Genomic DNA, 15,174 nt, shown 5'->3' with positions numbered 1-15,174 from the left:
CTCAAAATAAATACCAGGAGTGCAAAAAAAAAAAAAAAAAGGGTTGGGGATTTAGCTCAGTGGTAGAGCGCTTGCCTAGGAAGGCGCAAGGCCCTGGGTTCAGTCCCCAGCTCCGAGAAAAAAAAAAAAAAAACCAAAAAAAAAAAAAATAGCACCCAGAAGCATGCTTGAGGCTTCATTTCACTCTCTAGTTGGAGATCAGCTAAGATAGTGTCTGACAGCCAAGTCAGAAGGTGTCAGGGGCCTGCCTGGCCTCACTGTGGGAGAACACCATCATTAGAAAGCCTGCCCCTGGGGTTGGAGGGATGGCTCATTGGTAAATGCTCTTCCAGAGGACCCAAATTGGGTTCCCAGCACTGAGCAGCTTACAAACACCTGTAACTCCAGCTTCAGCCCAGTATGCACCACACGTGTGTATACACACACACACACACACACACACACACACACACACACACGAAGGAGAGACAGGGGTTGGGGGAAGACCCTATGCTCCTCAGATTATGTTCAAAGGGGCCTCTGTGTGAACTTCTCAACAGAGGAGAAAGAAAGTTCAAGGGCTCGGGGTTAACTACTGTCTTAGTTACAGTCTTATTGCTGTGAACAGACACCATGACCAATGTAAGTTTTATAAAGGACAACATTTAACTGGGGCTGGCTTACAGGTTCAGAGGTTCAGTCCATTATCACCAAGGTGGGAGTACAGCAGCATCCAGGCAGGCCTGGTGCAGGGGGAGCTGAATTTTACATCTTCACCCAAAGGAAGCCAGGAACAGACTGAGCATCCTCAGGCAGCTAGGAGGAGGGTCTCCAAGCCCACCCCACAATGACACACTTCATCCAACAAGGCCACACATTCTAATGGTACCACTCCCTGGGCCAAGCATATGCAAACCACCACATTCCACTCCCTGGCCTCCATAGGCTTGTTCAAACACATGAGTCTATGGAGGCCATACCTAAACATAGCATAATATTTAGTCCAACTTCCCAAGTCCCCACAGTCTACAGCACTATCAACAATGTTAAAAGCCCAAAGTTCAGTCTCTTCTGAGATCCATCCAATCACTTAATTGTAATCCTCTAATTAAGACAGGCAACCAGCTGGGCAAACTCCAAACTCTGCCATCTCCAGGTCTGATGTCAAGCGGTCTTCAGATCTTCAACTCCTTTTTCATCTTTGTTGACTGCAACAAACTTCTTTCTCCTGAGCTGGTTCCACTCCCTGTTAGCAGCTTTCCTCAGCAGATAGCCCGTGGCTCTGGCATCTTTAACATCTTTGGGGTGTCCAAGGCAGCTTGTTTCAATGTCTTGGATCCACACACGATCCTCTAAAGGGCTGGCTTCACTTCTCCAGCTCTGCCCTCTGTAACACTCAGATTGGTCCACTCCACTGCCTCAGCTGTTCTTGGTGATATTGGCATTTCCAATACACTGGGATCTTCCGTTGCAACTAGGTTTCACCAGTAGCCTCTCACAGGCTCTCTTCATGGTGCCAAGCCTCAACTCCTTTGCATGACCCCTTCAGTCATGGGCCATCAATTGCAACTGAGGGTGCACCTTCACCAATGGCCTTCTATGGCCTCTCACAGTGCCCAGCCTCAGCTGCTCTTCATGACACCTCAAGCCTTCAAAACCAGTACCACCTGAGTGACTCTTACACATTACCAAGTATAGCTGCAGCAGGAGGTACAACCTTGTCTATCTCTGGAACACAGCTTTTTTGAGCTCTCAGAAAACACTTCCCAGAAGATTTCACCTCAGTGATGCTTGTCTCTTTCTTAGCTCCAGGTAACCAGCATCTATTGTTCCAATCGTCTCCTTCTCCTCTTGAATATAAAGCCAGAGACACATGGCTGAAGCTGCTGAGTTCTGCTGGTTGCAGGGGCTGGAACATGGCCCCCTTATTCTTTTACATTATCACCAGCTTCCTCTTTTCCAACTCCTTCACTGCCTAAGCTTGGCTGTCCTGGATCTTGATCTGTAGATTGACCTTGAATTTAAAGATCTGTATGCCTGTCTCCTGGGATTAAAGGTTTGTACTAAGTTGCCTGGAGCTAATTTAGCTGGGTGGGATCTTGCCCCAAGGTCTTTACTTCCTTAATTCAATTTAATATCCTTGAACACAGTATTCAGCTCCATTTCACTTCCAGGTGTTCCTTTAATACTCGAACCATATACTTGTATTTTTCCGTTTTCAACTTCCCTTTTTTCATTAAAATGCTCTTCATGAGACTTAACCAGAGAACAAAATCTATGATGGGCATTTCTGAGACTTCCTTTATCAATTTAATTAATCTGAGTCTTTTCACCTTAGCCTCAGGCTGACTCTTCAGACAAAGGCAAAAAGCAGCCACATTCTTCACCAAAATACCACAAAAATAGTCTTTACAACACATACTGAAATTCTTCTCCTCTGAAACCTCTTGGGCCAGGTCTGCACAATTCAAACCACTCTCAGTAACAAAGACTTCTGCATTCCTAATAAGATAGCCCATTAAGCCCCATTTAAAGCATCCCACTGCTTTCCAAATCCAAAGTCCCAAAATTTACATTCTTCCAAAGAAAAGCATGGTCAGGCCTATCACAGCGATATCCCACTCCGATACCCCACTCCTGGTACCAACTTATGTCTTAGGGTCTTATTGCTATGAACAGACACCATGAACAATGAAAGTTTTGTAAAGGACAACATTTAATCGGGGCTGGCTTACAGGTTCAGAGGTTCAGTCCATTATCATCAATGCCAGGAGCATTGCAGCATCCAGGCAGGCATGGTGCATAAGGAGCTGAGTTCTACATCTTCACCTGAAGGAAGCCAGGAACAACAGACTGAGCATCCTCAGGCAGCTAGGAGGAGGGTCTCCAAGCCCACCCCGACAGTGACACACTTCATCCAACAAGGCCATACCTTCTAATAGTGCCACTCCCTGGGCCAAGCATACACAAACCATCACAACTACTGTGTATGGGATGGAAAGTTCTAGACAGTTGGGCAGGGGAAGAGAAATAAAGACTTTATTTAAGGTGCGGAGGAAGATGGGTGAAGTGTGTTCCTCTCAGCGTGCTCACCTGCCCACCACCTGCCAACAGGGTTCTTTGCTCAGGATGGGCCTTCCATTGTCTCCTGCCCACCCACCTACACACACACACACACACACACACACACACACACACGAGAATGTGCTAATAGGGGAAGCTATGAGGTTACTTACCCACTGTTGTTTTTGGGGGGAAGTATGTTCTCCAAATGGCCACATGCTTCAATGGTGAGGACTGGACCAGTGTCGCAGAAAATTCCTCCTATTCTAGATCTTTCCAGTGCCTGAGCCTTGGAAACATAGATGTGAGGCCAATCGGATGACCCAGTAGGTAAGAATGCTTGCCTTATGACCTGAATTTGATTCCTGGAATCCATGTGGTGGAAGGAGTCTCACAAGTCGTCCTCTGACATGCACATACACAATAAAATGCATACACATGCACACATAACACACACACACACACACACACACACACACACACAGTATGTGTTTAAAGCAAACAAAAAAAAAAGTCAGTCGTGTTGCCTTCAAGTGTCTTGCTCCTCTGAAGCTCTCTGGTCAAGTGAGAGGCATGGAGCAGGCACTGTCTACAGAATATGCTTGTCTGTCTTCCAAAGTTCTAAGAGCTTCTGAGATCTCTCACCAGGAAGTGAGATCACGTCTTCAAGGTTCCATTACCTGGTCTTCTTCCATTACCGAGACCTACAAAGCTCCTCACCTAGTGACTGCTCACTTTCCTCCTGTGTCATTCACTTCCCTCACTGTACCTAGTCACTATCATTGAGAAGATCTGGAAGTGTCCATGACTACAGGGCTGGGGGCTCCAGATTCTTCTTAACAGTTCATTGTGCCTCTCCCACCTCCAGATTGGCACACTGGGGCTTGTTCTAGAGTCTGCTTCTGAGGGATAGTGCTAAGTGACTACAAGTTGAGAGAAAACCTGCAGGTCGGTGTCATAAGCCACACATGCAAACTCAGACTCAATGGGAGGAATCATGAGACTCCAACGCAAAACCTGCCCTGCTCCCATCCTGTGATGCTGACCATCCACTTCGCCTGTGGGCCTTGTTTTCTGTTCTGTACTATGAGGGTGTAGGAATGAAGTTTATATATTACCATCCTGTGGCCCAAGGCCTTCCGATGGCTCAGAACCAGACCATGTGCCCTTTCCAGCCTGTGTGGTAAGCAGCATCATGCCATGACTTCCCATTCCTGGTGGACTGGTCCTCATGTAACCACCGAGCAGTTAGTAGCTCACTTCTGACTAATGCAATATGGTAGGCTCAGTGGGATGCTACCCCTGTCGCTATGGGCATGAGCTGTATGAGCATATGGCTGTGCCCTATAGAACAGACATTTGTTTCACTCAGGGCTGGTGGCTGCAAGTCTGATATCAGCATGTCGATACAGACCAGCTTTGATACGGTTTTAGAGCACCAACTTCTTGCTGCTATTTCTCACAGGACTGAAAGAGGAGGGGAGCTCTCTGGACTGTCTTTTAAAGAAGCACTAGTTCCTCTCCTGAGGACTCCACCTTCAGAACTTAGCTACTTCCCAGTGCCATCACTGTGGGTACTAGGATTCAGTGTAAGACTTTGGGGTACCATAAACGTTTATTGTACTATAACTTCCAAGGTTTAGCTAGCAAAAGCACTGCTCTCTCACCTTCTGATGTGGATCATCCCTCCTATCCTATCTCTTCCACTGCCCTCTTCCTTTCCCCTGTCCAGCTCAGCCTTGACTCTCCTCTCTCTGCCCCAGAATCCTCTGTCTGGGGATAGTCAGAGTCACTCTATGTGAAAGGCCAATGTTGAAAAGCCAAGGAGAGCTCAGACCCAGCTGTCAGAGCCAGGGAGACCTAGGCGACTGACAGGAGCTTGAACTTTCTGATACCCACAGACTCTCTCAGCTCTGGCCTCACTGGAGAGTACATCACCAGCATCTGGAGGACCCGAGACTCCCAGAGAAGCCATGTGTAGATTCCTGGTCCACAGAAGCTGTGAGAGATGAACTGTTAGCATGTTAACAGTGCCTGGGTTATGAGAAGAGCAGATAGCTAGGCCTCACAGGAGCTGACCCCACAGTCGTTCCCCACCACCACCAGGTGCCCCTCCCCTCCCCTGGCTACCCTTCTAACTTTCTCTGCCTGGCTCACTTCTGTCTGAACCTCTGTCCAAGTAGAACTTTGTTACTGGCACACAGCTCCCAGACTTGAGCTGCTCACAGTGTAAATGTCACTTCAGGGAGGCCACTGCCCCCTGCCCTGTTTATCCTCAGCCTGCCCTACCCCCTTTCCTCTGTTTACCCTCTTTTCCACCTCATGAAATTTCCAGCCCTGGGTTGTGTATCTGCTCCATGCTCCAGCCAAGGATCCAGGACCAGCTCGTGATTTTCTGCAGCCCATGTTGAGCGTACCAGTGTGCGTGGTGTGGGCCTGTCCCCAGGGCATGGCTGACAAATAACAGGGAAGGCTGTGGAACCCTCCCTGCTTCCCCTTCTGATCAGCTCAGACTCTTGGTGTGGTAATGATAAGAGGAGATGAAAGTTTACCCGATGCAGGAGGATGACCAGAAGGACAGATGATAACTGCTGGACTCTTCATAGCTTCATCACTTCATCCTATATCAGTGATGGCACAGGGCCATCACTGATCTAGGAAACTGCCTACCCCTGTTGGCTAATCCCACTGTTTCAGCCAGGTGGCTAGGAGCCCCTAGCACATATCACATACTTTGTCTGTGTGATCTCAAGGCAACGGCTCTCCAAGGTCTCAGGGGCAGCAATGGGGGGACCATAGGAACCTCCCTTGTCTGCTTATGCCAAACTCCCCCACCTCCTGCTTGGTGGTCCAGTTCACTCACAAAGTCTCCCCAATTCAACAGAGAGACATTGATTCACCCCACTGGCAAAGACATTCTCCAGGGATCCAACAAAAACTGTTTTTGTTCCAGGGTACAGTGCTCTGGAACCTTCTCTTCTATTGTGACTCCTTATCTATCAAAAGCCCCAAGACTCTCTCCATACTAAATAACCTCCATGGGGGTAGCAGCATTTCCCTGAGCCCAGAGCACAGTGACCCACTGATGAAGAACTTACGCTGAGAGATACTTCCTGAGCATGTGGAACTGTTGAGGTCACATCCTCTGAGTTCACCAATTCACAAAGGAGAAAAGTGGGATTTTCTACCTTGAAGCTTCTATTCATATTAATAGATACTATAAGGAAGGCTTATGGTAGTTCTGGGTGCTAGGACTTCAGGATCATGGGGCTGTCTTCTTGAGGCTTTCTGGAGACATTAAGGAGTCCTAGGTTTCATCATGCCCATGCTCTGGACACCCAGGCATGGTTTTATGGGTGCCACTGTCATGTAGAGGAGGTATCTTCAGCCTCTTCTTCCTGGGGCTGTGGAACAGAGCATCGATACCTCCTGTGGATCTGCCCATCTCCTATAGTCTAGGGCAGTCTTGTCTTTCTGGAACTCAGTTTCCTAAATGCCCAGTGTCGTGCTGGCTGCAAAGTTGCAGTGCCAGCGACATCAACACAGGGTGACTCGCTGGGTTGGAGGGGGTCAGGTGCACCTCAGTGCAAAAGCTTTGTCAACTCAGGCAGCTGCTAGGGGACATTGGTATCCATAGCCAGGCTTAGTGTCCATAATCAGGCATGCTCAAGAAGCTCCGTGCCAGGACTAAGAAGTGGGCATGCTGCTGAGTTCTTGCCCGAATGTGCTTGTGAGAGCAACCGCTCAAGATGGCAGCCACAGGTCCTGGTCACATTCATATTGGAGTGAGGAACGATGCTGTCTTGCTTAAGCACGAGAATGGAAGATGGAGGAGGAATAATTCTCCCAAAGAGCCTGAGGTACTGTTCCCAGTAGAGGAGAGCTTGGTGTTGGCCAGGCAAAAGCTCTAGGTCTTAGGTCATATACACAGACTCATCTGCCACTTAGCACATGGGTATGACCTGGAGAGCGAGTATGCCTTGGCCAAGGTTACACTAACACATCTCAGACTCTGGTTAGTCTTCATTGTAGCTGTACAGAGACGTATCACTTAACAGTGGGGCATATTATCTCTTAGTGTTCTATTGCTGTGAAGAAACACCATGACCATGGCAACTCTTATAAAGAAAGCATTTAATTGGGGCTAGCTTACAGTTTCAGGGGTTTAGTCCATTGTCGTGGTAGAGAGCATGGTGGCATGCAGGCAGACATGGTGCTGGAGAAGTAGCTAAGAGTTCTACATCCAGATCTGCAGGCAGCAGGAAAAGGGAGCCACTAGGCCTGGCTTAGGCTTTTGAAATCTCAAAGCCCAGCCACAATAACACACCTCCAACAAGGCCACACCTCCTAATCCTTCTCAAGTAGTGCCACTCCCTGATGACTAAATGTAGGCTTAGATTTTTCAAAACCTACTTATTAAGGGTTCTCAAATACTTCAACCCCCAATCTAGCCCACTGCCCAAAGGTAGGGGAGAAAAGATAGTAAATAGGACAAGGGGGTGTGGACCTGTTTGGAAGTAGTTAGTTCTTTGGAGCAATTCCAATCTCTATTGTCCGGATGCCAGAAGTCCAGTTCATTAGTGTTAGGATACCAAACATGAATCAGTAGCAGTGGCACAAGCCAACAGAAAGAACCAGGCCTCCACAGAATCGGCAAGAGACAGCAGGAGACAGCAGACCCAGCTGGGACACCAGGAGAAGTTCTCTGCTGTGCTTCTCTCCACGAAGTGAAGGTCAGGGAAGACTGGAGACCAATGGAGCACTGCAAGGCTAGCTATGCAAGGACGCCATCACTGTCTATTGAGTCCTATTTATACTCTCTCCAAACGTCACATGTCCTTCCACGGGTCACGCCTCAGCAAAACGCCACGTGAGCCTGCATCACATGACACAACCAGAAACTCCCACTTCAACTAAACATTCAAATATATTAGCTTATGGGGGACATTCTTATTCCAACCACCGCGCATATCATGAGACATGTATTATCAGATGACTCTGTCATGCGAATACCAGAATGTAGACATGGTATAGGCAAGTCACGTGACATGACTTCTTGGCACAAACAGGAAGTTAAAAGGAACACAAGATGTAAGAGGTTGCTGACTGCTACCACAGCAAACTGTTTTACAATGAGTTTGTTTGTTTGCTTGTTTGTTTGTTTTTATAAGTAGGCGTATACTTCAATGTAATGATACACAGTACAGTACAATAAATGCATAAGCCAGTAGTAGTCAATTTGTATTAACATTACTCACTGAAGATAATTGCACCTGCTATACCTTTAAAAGCGTTTATATCAGCAGCAGGGTGAGCAGGGGGGGCATGGGAAGAAGCGTCACATGAAGGCAGTAATTACAACAGCTGTGCTACCCCTAGGAGAGAGGAAGCTTTCAGCCCCATATAAGCTTATGGGACCTTATAGTCATATGTATGGTCCCTAACTGACCTAAACATCCTTAAGCAGTTTGTGAATTTCCCCTAACCCTTTAAATAGCAATGGCACAAGAGAAATTTTCTTTCTCAGATTTGAAAGAAGTCTGAAGGCAAACAGTACATATCAATCTTGGGCTGATGACCATGTGTGTTCCCAGATCACCTGCCTTTCAGTCCTGACATCATGGAATGGGATGGAGTTTCTCCAATGATGGAGAGCGGTAAGATGAAATAAATTCTTTCCTCCCCAAGTTGCTTTTGGTCATGGTGTAATATCACAGCAATGGAAACCCCAACTAAGACACGCTAAGACTGTGTTTAGCTTTATTAAAATTGATCCTTCTGTCATCTAAGATACTCTCAGCAGCAGTGCGGCCCACACAGTTGTCAGCAGTTCATTGTCGTTGGCTTTTTGTATTTCAGTCATTCTCATAGGTGCTTGGTGGGAATCTCATTGTTATATACGTTGAGGTTCCCCAACTACATATGCTGTTGGACATCTCATATGTTTACTTACCATCCACCTATCTTCTGTGCCAGTCTATGTGTGACACATCTTAGTGGGCCTCTGTTGAGTTTTTTGGGTCTGTAGATTAATTTTATTCATTGGGCAAGTTTCCTGGTATTATTTCTTTTAATATTCTTTCTTCCTCTTTCTCTTCTCTTCCTGGAATTTTTATAATGTGTATGTTGGTCCACTTGCTATTTCATAATCTCCTTAATCTTTTCCCATTCCTTTTTCTCTCAACTTGTCAGACTGGAGAATATTGATTTTCTTTTTTACTCTCTTTGAGTAACTTTTACTCATTCTTTGATTGTTCCACAATTGCCATCATTACTTCTCTGTTGCTGTGACAAAACACCATGACCAAAGTAACATAAAAGAAAGCATTTAATTTGAGAGCTCATGGATCCAGGGAATTAGAATTCATGACCAACGTGGTGGAAGGCATAGAAGCAGGCAGGCAGGTATGGTGCCAGAGCAGCGTCTGAGAGCTTACAGGCTAAAACAACAATCGAGAGAGAGAGAGAGAGAGAGAGAGAGAGAGAGAGAGAGAGAGAGAGAGAGAGAGAGAGAGAGAACAACAAACATACTAACATACTAACTGGGAATAGTATGGGCTTTTGAAACCTCAAAGCCCACCCCCACCCCAGTAATGCATCTTCTTCAACAAGGCCACACACCCTAATCCTTCACAAACAATTCCACTACTTGTGGTCCAGGCATTCAAATATATGAGCCCATGGGTGCCATTCTCATTCAAACTACCACAACAATGGATCTTGATCATTGAAGCCACCTCCAACTCTCTCACCCATCTTCAAAAGTGTCCTCCTCCACATCCTCCTCCTCCTCCTCCTCCTCCTCCTCCTCCTCCTCCTCCTCCTCCTCCTCCTCCTCTTCTTCTTGAGCCTGATCAGTGCTACCTGCTAGAACATGGACTGGTCTTGTTGGCTTTGTACAGGTTTTGTGCAGCTAACTATAGCTGCACTGAGGTAAGGGGTGTTAATTGCTGTGCCACGTCCAGAAGCATTTCACAGCTCTCCTCTCTATTCTCTCATATCCACCCCTTGTTCTGTGATGTTCCTTGAGCCTTGGAAGATCTAATGCAAACATCTCATTTAGGGATGAGCACTCTGCTGTTAGTTTTTTTCACATTCTGACCAGTTATACATTTCTGTATGGCTGCCTAATTTCAATCATCTTGTCTCTGTGTTCACGGATCTCTTCCATTTGCTCAAGTCTACTGTAGAATGTCCCCAGAGAAATTTTCATCCCAGTCACTGTAGTTTTCAGGTTAGATTTTTCTATTTGGTTCATGTGTTTCTACCCTTTTTACTGATGCCTTCATCTATTTGGCCACATACTATTTCCAGGTGCTCCTTTAGTTCTTTGTGAATTACGTGAAGTCTAATGTGTGATCTGAATTAATTTTAGTAATTGAGATTGGAGAAAAAAAACAAAACAAAACAAATAAAAGGGCAATGATTGCCAGAGCTAGCTCTTGAGGGATTTCAAGGTGGCTTGCTAAACTGAAGTCAATGAGACTGATAAGGCTTGTGGACTGACTGTTCCTCTACAAATTCTGACGCCGTGAAAAGACACAATCCGTCTGTCCATGTTTTGGCAGAATGGTAGTTACAACACACACATAACTCCTTATTTGGAAGGCAAAGTCCTTATTTCCTATTCTGCCTTCAGAAAGTCATGCCAGGAATGTGAGATGCTGCCCTGAGACTGCCTGCCCAGAACAGAGTATAAAGGTAGGAGGTTGTGGCCATAGCATGAAAAAAGGCCCAGACTCAACCAAATATTTTTCATCAAGTCTTCCTGTCCCCCAGGACGTCGTAAATGTTTTAAGCTCTAGAAGTTGAAGGTGTTTTGGATAGTTGCTGTCAGTTCAACTGTTGTTTAGGTAGAAGGATGTCACCACACCCTCTTTCATGATGTCATTAACATTTTTTAAAGATTTACTTTATTATCTGTGTGTGTGTGTGTGTGTGTGTGTGTGTGTGTGTGTGTCTACAAAGTCAGAAAAAAAGATTTCAGATCCTCTGGAGCTGGAGTTATACATGGTTGTTAGCCATTGAGGTGGGTATTGTGAACTGAACTCCAGTCTTCTGCAAGGGCAGCAAGAGCCCTTGACCACTGACCATCCATCCAGCCCCTGTATCACCTTTACTACCATCCTCTTCATTACCTTCAGTGGCTGAGAATAAGTCCATTGTATGGATACAGCACATTTCATTCATCCACTCATCACTCGATGGACAGTTGGTGTTTCTATTTCACATTGTCTACATCGTGATAGACGTCCCTATGTAAGTTTCGGTGTGAAGGTTTAGCTTGTCTCTAGCACACTATTACTTAAATGCATACTCAGATACTTCTGCTAGGCATCAGTATACAAGCCTCCAGAAGACAGTTACAAGATTAATGTATCCTTCTACTCATTACCTGCTATCTTCTCCGAGTTCTGTGTTCCCGGGATTTCCATTATGGGGAAGTAGATGAGGTGTCTGGCTTCTCCTGGCTTGCCTCCTGGGGGTGATGTGAGGAACAGAGAGGAAACGGTGGATGGGAAGCTTTGGACAGTGATATGCTAAGAGAAAACAAGTGCATATGGTGACACTCAGAGGGCTGGGGCCGAATTGGGATAATGAATTACAGCAGCAGAGGTAGGTCTTGCCGTACTCCCCACACACAGACAGACTTACAGACCCAGAAAACTCAGCTACATTTCACTTCCTATCACCTAACTTGGCTTTGGCTTTTCTGAAGCATCCTGAGTTGCTGTTGTTGCAGCCGAGTGTCCTCTTCTGCAGTGCGAGCTTTTTAAACAATTGATTCATTGTTCTTAAAGGGTAACCAATGCCCAAACACATTGCTGAGATGTTGCTAAATATCCTTTACTTTTTAACCGTGGGGGACAGAATCTGTGTAACACAGCCACTTGCAAAGAAGAGAGAGCGGATTTACTGTCACCTAGAATTTGAACTAGAATAGCCAGTGAACCACAGTATCAAAAGATCACATGATTGTTCAATTTCTCACCATTTATCTCTACTCCAGGGACCTCCCATTTTCATTTGCACCATAGGCCAGGTTATTATCTGAGCTTCACTTGGTGAAATTGTCGCATTAATGTATTAATGCTTTTTAAAAAGCAGGATTTGGGATTTAGCTCAGTGATAGAACACTTATCTAGGGAGAGGAAGCCCTGGAGGTTTGGTTCCCAACACTGAAAAGGAAAGAGATAAAATCGTGCGCGCATGCGCACGCACACACACACACACACACACACACACAGAGAGAGAGAGAGAGAGAGAGAGAGAGAGAGAGAGAGAGAGAAACAAAAACGATAAAAACCAAGGAAGCAAATACATAAAAAATTTTTCCCAGACACATATGGCAGAAGGCAGAAGAAACAAACCCTCACAAACTGTCTTCTGATCTCCACACACATTATAGCAAATGTGTGTGCATACACACAAAATAAATAAATACCCAAATAAATGTAATAAAAATGTTTGAGACAGGGTCTTTCTATCCTAGAGTTTGCTATAAGGACCCAGCTGGCCTTGAACTCACAGAGATCGAACTGTCTCTGCCTCTTAAGTGCTGGAGTTAAAAGCATATGCCACCCTGATCGACTTCACGAGTTATTCTAAATTTAAAAATATATTAGTTCTGCCGGTGCACACCTTTAATCCTAGCACTTGGAAAGCAGAGGCAGGTCGATCTCTGTGAGCTCCACAATAGCCTGGTTTACATAGGGAGTTCCGGGTTAGCCAGGGCTGTGTAGAGAGACTTTGTCTCAAAAACAATAACAGCAAAACGTGTGTGTGTGTGTGTGTGTGTGTGTGTGTGTGTGTGTGTGTGTGTGTTTCTATGTTCTGCCTCTCCTTCAAGAATACCACCAACACAGCAGCTCCAAGAGGACTGGACAAAGTCTAGAATAGGTGGGGTCTGTAGTTTACCTGGGGAGGATGAAGCATCATGTGGGATGTGAGTGACAGGGAGGTTAAGGGTTTAAGGGTGAAGGCCTTCTCCAAGGATCTTAGTGTTACAGCCCTTTTAGATGAAGGCTTGCTCTGACAATCTTTCATAAAGCAGCTCTCTTTAAGAGACAGTCTTAGCTTATTCATATTTCTTTATTGGGTTTGAACAAATATCCTTTATTCAGGGTGAAGCAAGGCTATGTAGTTTTGGGGAGAGGTGTGAGAATATCTAGGGAGGGAAAAGACCATTCCTCGGCTGAAGGTTAAGGCTACTGAGATGCCTTATTTGCGTGGGGAAGGAGTCCAAGTGCTATAGGACTGACCACTTGTGATAACCTGGTAGGGGCCCGGGGCAGTCACTGGGTCGCCTCTTCCTAGACAGGCACAGAAACAGGGAGGGAGTTAGCCCTCCTCCTGCAGGTCTTAAGATGAGATTCTAATCTCAATGTTTGACTTATCTGAGATTTGTGCATGTTCCACCTCACTAGCTCCATGCCAATTCTTCTGGTGACATGGTCCATGTGCCCCCACGTGTGTGTGTGTGTGAGTGTGTGCACGTGTGTATGTATATAAATGTAATATTTGTCACGACAAATTACTGCATCATCCCCTTGTAGAGTATCATTTGTGGTGTCTATGGTATTTAATAGATTAAATTTTTAAGATTTTTTTCCGCTGTGAATATACCTCTTAATTATCAATGCAAAGGGAAGATGGTCTCTTCATTCATAAGTACAAATACTGATGCTAAGACTGTCATGATCTTAACATTAGCATGCAATGAACCCAAACCAGCCAGACACGGTGCCTAGTACATCAAAAATGCAGTGCTAGTCTTTCAGGGCAAAAGTTATAGTCTCGCCATCAAAAATAGAAAAGCAAATGCAGTGTGTTGATACTTTTTTATTATGTAGTCATGGAGAAAATGCAAAATGCTTTTACTCACTTAGATACTCTTGGAGTCCTCAGACCAAGTCCAAGGGCTTTATATCGATGACCGGAGGGCTGGCTTTCATATTGTCAGGACTGCAAGCCTGACAGGTGCTGAGGGATGTGTGGACATGGCACATGGGTTGTAAAATCACCATTGCTGGGGTTGGGGATTTGGCTCAGTGGTAGAGCGCTTGCCTAGGAAGCACAAGGTCCTGGGTTCGGTCCCCAGCCCCGAAAAAAAAAAAAAAAAAATCACCATTGCTTTGTAATGATTGCCCATGCAGAACACCAAAGCCTCTGCCCACGAGTCTCAGGGTCTCCAAGAAACGCAGTCTGGCCTTTTGAGACTCAATATGGGGTCAGGATTGAGAGAGAATGACTGAGTACCATCCACAATCTTGCTTTCCTTTAGTCCTAAGGAAAGATCCCCAACAGAGTTACCAGTTTCTGTTTTGAACACCCAGCCATCGCTTAACGAGGAGCCCTGAGTGCCATGCTCAAGAAACCTGGGTAATCTGAGTTTGCTGGGAGGAAGAAAGTATGACCTTGAGCCCAAAGAAAGATTTGGCTCCAAATACTAAGTGAGCTCTCTTCCCAAAGAGAAGGTTATATTTCTCCTCTAGCCTCTGAGTTAGGATCCAAAGAATATACCCTAATATGTGTGTGTGTGTGTGTGTGTGTGTGTGTGTGTGTGTGTGTGTGTGTGTGGTATAAATGGGACCATAATATTCTGAGGTGCCTCTCCCACAAGCACGGGCTCACACCAGGCATTTTCCTTGCTCTGTGCACTGCTCAGTTTATTGGCTACAGACCAGAGAGACTTCCTAGTTGACTCTCTTGACAACAGAAGCATCTGGGGTGTTCGCATTCCTCAGTGATAAGTCACATTCCTCTGGTCTGTCCTCCACCTCACCGTCTAGGATGTACTAAGTGCCCACAGGGACAGAGTGCATGGCAGCTTTCCAGGAAGGAAGCAACTCAATAAGCTGACGGACAGTTGGGAGACTTTTAGAAATCCAAAGGGAGAAACTGCGGCTATGGAGAGACAGAGACAGGATCAAGGCCCCTACCTGAACAACTGCCAATTTCACGGACTCTGTGTCCCTTCACCAGTCTCAACAGGTTGGAATCCCAACCCTCAGTGTGATGCTGTTAGGAGGAGGGGCCTTTGGCAGATGATGTAGGTCGAGAGGGTGGAGTCTTCTGGGATGGGCCCCCTGCCTTTATAAAAAGAGATCTCGGTGAGATCTGTGCACACTT

Source organism: Rattus rattus, chromosome 1 (genome assembly GCF_011064425.1).
Source record: "Rattus rattus isolate New Zealand chromosome 1, Rrattus_CSIRO_v1, whole genome shotgun sequence".
Classification (NCBI taxonomy): Eukaryota; Metazoa; Chordata; class Mammalia; order Rodentia; family Muridae; genus Rattus; species Rattus rattus.
The sequence above is the reverse complement of the archived record's forward strand: the minus strand, read 5'-3'. Positions refer to the sequence as shown.